Here is a 6,161-nt window from a genome sequence, read left to right as displayed (position 1 = left end):
TTTGGTGTGAAGAGAGCAAAAAAACACTCATCTTTGTGCCCATAGTGACTCGCCATAAGTTAACGTAGAGAAATGGTTTAAAGTTTAAAACGTTGACAAAAGTCTGGAGTGTATAGTGCCTAATTTAGCATTTTTTGATACCTTAGTTTTTACGTAATTATTGTTCAAGTTTAGGAAAATGTGGGGACCATTTCAGAGTTTACAATGGGTGTGTATGGCGCAGGTTAGAGTGGTAATGTCATCGCTAGAGCATGGCGGAGCTTTTTGCGTAAAAACTATTTGTATTTTACCATTCACTCTATAATATTTACTTTTGAGGCATAATATATATATATGAAAACTTTGGAAATATTGTCGTGGAATCCAACAAACGAATACTGTTTTGTCAGCAAGCCTGAAAGTGACATGAAGTCCGGCCAACTGCTCCATCAACCTCCATGTTAAATCGGACCACAATTTTCTCTCTTGACGGAAAGGTGAGCACTTTATAAAATTAAGTTACTCTCTCATTTATAAATCCTGACATATATTTAAGCAGACGGAAACGTTCTCAGAAGTCTTGTGTTTCTCATGATTACGTTATTTTCGCGGTATAGGTTGTTTTCTTATTAAATCCACAGTCCTGTCTCCCTCTGTGACACAGCTGCTTCAAGTTAGCCAATCATGGCTGTCACCACGACAATCGGTGACACAAAGATGTCAGCTGACGTTGGTCAGCTGACATCCACAGTCTTAAGACACTCATATTTTAAACTCTACAAAAAACGTTTCACACACACATTCTTATATATCATACATTGTCTCTCTCTCACACACACACACACACACACACACACACACACACACACACACACACACACACACCTACCTCTTGGGGGAGAGACAAGTGAATTTACACGTGTTAATACGGTTGTGTGCACGTTCGCGTGTGTGCGTGCGTGTGTGTGTGTCACTTTGAATTAGGACTAACAGCTCCACTGATGCTCACGTTCACAATATTAAGTCCATAACAATATTCAAGCATATCAATCAATCAATCAATCAATCAAGCTTGTTTCCTCTCTGTGTGACTCTCCGAATCAAAATGTACTAATGTATTTATTTTTAAGAGAATTTGAGTTTTTGGACATGTTTGTGTCTAATCTTCAAGACACACTTTTAAATGGCACATGAGAGCTGACAGCTGTATTTTTTTACAAAACTTTGATATAGACATTGATTTCACTGCTCAAACAAGTCGACATTGCGTCAGTTATCAACCAATCAAAGTCCATTTACAACCTGCAACACTTCAGTTGAAGGCTGAACATGAGCATCTACTCCCATGAGACATTATTTTATGTTCATGATATGTCAACATGTGCTGACTCATTGGCAGAGCCTGCAATCTCAGTTCGGAGTAAAACAAAAAAACAGGGTCTTGTTAGCGTTAGCTGTTTTTTCACCTTGTAGTGTCAGACATTTACTTGTTTATTTAACATGCAGGTCTTGTTTACAAGTCCTTTCTCCTACAAACCTAAAGGGGAAAGTTTTGTTTTCCTGATCGGCTACCCGACAGCTGTTCTGCCAGCAAACCTTTTAATATTTGCTGCTTGCATGCATGAGGTCTCAGGGGCCGTCACACTGCAGCAGGTGCCAGAAGCCCATAAACACACACACACACACACACACACACACACACAGTCTGTGATCCCCGCACTGTTGTTCTGTTCCAGCCGCTTTAATTGGGGATTTGAGCCGGACTCTTGTCTTTCTCACTGTGTTGAGCTAAAAATAGCACTTCGACAAGTGTCAGAAAACCCAGCCGGGCTCAGACTTTTGCATTTTCTGTCAGATGGGGCCGCTTGGCACTGGCATCCATAATCAGGACGTCCAAATTCAAGAGGGAAACAAAGACCGTCAACCTGCGGCCAGGTGTGAGGTCAGGTTCCTGTTTAATGCACCTGTTGTGCAAATCATACACGCTGTCTGTCTGACTTTTGCAGAGAGAGAGAGAGAGAGAGAGAGAGAGAGAGAGAGAGAGAGAGAGAGAGAGAGAGAGAGAGAGAGAGAGAGATTCAAGTCAATTGAGAATCATTGCGTCCCCTTTGCTCCTTGGTACAGCAACATAGTGATATGCGCGGCTGTTCATGGGAGCTCTTTGATTAATTTTGATCCTGAGCAGAAAACGCTGCAGTCGTGAAAACGTTCCATCAGAGCCGAGCTGGTGAACGAAGCATTTTCTTCTGAGCATCAAACAACATGTCGATGGGAACACTTTGGTGGGCATCAATGATGTAATTTCTTTAAAAGGTTATTTTGATCGATATAATCCTTTCATAATCTTAACAATCGAGGGAACAAATGTCGGAGAGCCAAGTGATGACTAAATGTGCAGCTGTGTGAAAAATATAAAAAAAAAGGAAAAGAGGAAAGTCCGAATTTAAACACGGGGTGGCAACTGTCCACAGATTAATAGAAGGCGATAGGGGCCGGCGCGGAGAAACTTGATAGGTTTTGTCCGATGACAGAAGGTGGGACGGATCGTGGGGAGTTCACCCAAAAGTCGGCCGGACCCTGCCAAAGGATTGTCTGAAACATCCGATTGGCTGGGATATTGATTGCATGGAGGCATCGTGAGGGTTTATTAGGTAAGAGTTGGCTTCAGGAGAGTGGATTGTTTATTTTTTGAGTCATGAAAACAAAAAGCAAATCCAAGAAACACCCAGATGGACGGACTTCCCTCAGTAATGATAATTAAAATAAAAAAACTGAAATGATAAATAGACTGAAAGATGAGATGTTAATGTAATTTAAAAAGTCACAATCACCACAATGTTACGTTACATTTTGTAACTAGCCTTAAGTCTATGTTCACTGTTGGGTTTCAAACTGGACATGAACAGTGTCTCCTGGGTGAAGGCCTTCTGTGTTTGTTTTAGCTCTATGTTCTTCACGTTACAAGCATGAAGGCAGTCTCTTGGGTGAAAATCCTATATTTCTATATTAGGTATTATTCTATATAACAAACTTTTTAAACCACAAACCAGAATCTTTTCTTAAAAGTAACAAGATTTTGGGGGATTTAAGTAAGAGAATACACCACAAATGTATACTTTTCTTAAAACATCATACAAACTGTTGGATGAGAATTTGAATTAAAGGCCATCTTGCTATTTATATTAAAAAAAAAAGATTCTGCTCTTAATTTACGAGAAATTCCGGGCTCGTCTCTGCCAAATGTTGGACTCATTGCCAGCCTTACTCAAAGTAGGAAAGACCAGAGGAACTACCCTGGCAATAGAAGAACACGTTCTTATTAAATATGGTTATAAACCAATTTGACATTGTTCAGTATTATATTTATGAAGGAAGCCTAAGTTTAAGCTGTTTTGAGTTCTCAAGTGTTTCACCAACAGAATTTCAAGTGACTGTTCTAATTTCATCAACAGGAACAATGTGCGTAATAGAAAATACTCAGGGTAATTAACACTGTAACAGGATACTCATGTGACTACGCTGCACCAGGGTGAGAAATAAATGTTGAAATTACAAACGCTACAAAAATCTATTTCCTCACTTTCTAATTTGATAGACGGGGTCAGTCCTGGCTGTGACACTTGGGTCGCGACCTTCGACTGGACCGTTGCTTTATGATGTGTTCAAAAACACAGGGGGAGGACCGATCCTGAGTTCCGATTGGCTGGAAGGGCGGAGAAACTGACAGCCGTCCCAGCTGGCATATCACACACCTGCCAGTCTCTGTCTCTCACAAGTTGGGGGGGGGGGATCAACACATTTAGAAGACTGCTATTGGTTAAAGGCTAGAATCCAATGATCAATTATTTGATATGTGCATTTTGGCATTCAGGAAAGAGAGAGGTTGCAGAAGTGTCTCAAAGAGCATCATAGGACAATAAAATGTATATATAACAATTTATTGTGTGTGTATATATATATATATTGGGGGAAATGCATCAGAATTACTTAACAAAAACAACAACAAAATTGATAAATGAGAGTTGAAATTTAATACTGAGCTTTTGACGAATGTTTTGCTGCAACTGTGGCCAAGAAAGCCTCCCCCTCATCAACTATAACTGGCTGAAGTTTAATAAAAAGCTAGTATCAGTGTCTGGTGGTGTCTGCTCGCTGATATATCGGTCCAACGGGAGACCTGGGAGTCTCGGAGCACGAGTGCTGGGTTGTGAGTCAGTGCAGCCAGCCGGTATGAGAACTGTTTGCAAGAAGAAGCAGGGATGATATGAAGACAGTGCAGCTCTGGGACTGTCGACAACTCTGCCGCTCAGAGGAGAGGCTGCAGCGAGGGCGAGTCTGATGCTGCAGGTTAGACTCAGTCTGGCATTTGGATTGTCTTTTGCTGTATTTTTACCGTCTGATATGTAATAATATCTCTGCTTGTGAGGTACAATGTTGCTCCATTTGAGTGAAGCTTATATTTTGGGCTTTGAGCTTCCGGTGCCATTGTGGGACGTTGTAGGTGATGTGTGAAGAATTAGAGTTGAATTATTTGAAAGATTAGTTACCTTTTTTTGCACATACTATAGCAAGTCTCAGTGGTGGTTGTTAGAGGGAAATACATCATTTACATCACATACTTTCCCAGCACCTGTTTAGTCAACTAGAAAGGGCAGACACTGGCAGAATAATGTAATTATGTAATATTTCACAGTGCAGCACTTTTCGGATGCCTTTTCTACAGAAATACACAGGTTGCTTTCTGTTATTATCAGTAACATTATTGTTCATTTTAAAATGGCTATTTGGATTTGCCACTTCTCTTCGTTCATGATTAAGGATTTTATCTGGTTTGGAGCACATTTATTCTAATTAAGATGAACAAGTATTGTCTCATTTTGGCAAAACTAGTTTTCATGTCTTCTGAACTTAGTTTTTTTTATAATCCTCATTATTCAAACCTATTATATTATTTAAGTGTATTAATTAAATAACTACCTTCAAATCAGTCACGACCTACTGTGATTCGGATGAAACTGCTTACATGGATCAAAAAGCTTGTGACAGAATCTTGTTTTTTACTTCAGTACAACTAGATATGGTAATGGATGCTCGTAATGAAGACATAAAACAAATGTGCATGAGGAAAGAAACCTTTGCAGATTTGTTTTGAGTTGTTTATTTATACAGTCATTATTCTAAAACAGTACAGCAATAGAATGAAATAGTGAATGAGCAAAAACAAGAGTTGTGACCTCTGGAAGAGGTGCAGAGTATTGATGACTTCGAGAAAAAGTTAACATTAAATAGGTCTAATATACAAAGTGTCGACAAAGTTACCATCTTAACCCTGATTTGTCTACATTTTGTGATAACAAATATATTTTATTCTGAAAATCTATATCACCCTCATCATTGTCCCTGGCTCCAGTTGGCATACCAACACGTCAATTGTGAGACTTTGTCAGCAGTAGAAATAGTGTCACCATATTCGGGCTCATACATCTGAGGACTTTTGGGGTGGAGGAGTTGAACATGGCAGGACTCAATTAATATGTCTTTATATGTATATTGTCTTTTCTTTACTTCAGGTCTACATTGGAAGCCTAGTCACTCGTCTCCATGAGATCAGCTGGCACAAAGTGAATCTTTTTAAAACTAGGACCGCCTGCTGAGAAAGTTGTATTTGAAGCTGTTTTTTTATTTTATTTTATTCATCTGGTTTGTCATGTTTTTTCTTCTGCTATGACAGCTGAGAAGTGTTGAACTAATGCAAAAGCCACAACCAAAACAATTGCCGGAGATTGATTGTGTGCAGGCCCGGTTCATCTACAATGTTCGTTGAACAAGTAGATACCGCCAGCAATAATAGTTGCCGTGCTTCATTGTCAGCATTTGTTGTATCAAAACAGAATACTACAGCAAAAGACTGTTGTGGGGTTATAGATTTATTCTAAAATATAACTAAGTATGTTGGAATTCTGCTTTGTGTTTGGGCATTAAGTTAAACTTCAAAGCCATTGTTTCTTTAATTTTTCTCAGACCTGTTTCTCTCTCTCTCTCTCTTCTACCAAGGCCACTCTAAAGGGCACGCTATTGACGAAATCTTTACAGAGGACTTAACTCAAGTCTAATTCCAACTTGACTGCCACTGGTTATGAGAATCTGCACTCTGAAACTGAAAAGGTATGTTGTACATTCAA

The sequence above is a fragment of the Taurulus bubalis genome, assembly GCF_910589615.1.
Source record: "Taurulus bubalis genome assembly, chromosome: 12".
NCBI lineage: Eukaryota > Metazoa > Chordata > Actinopteri > Perciformes > Cottidae > Taurulus > Taurulus bubalis.
This window is presented reverse-complemented; position numbering follows the sequence as displayed.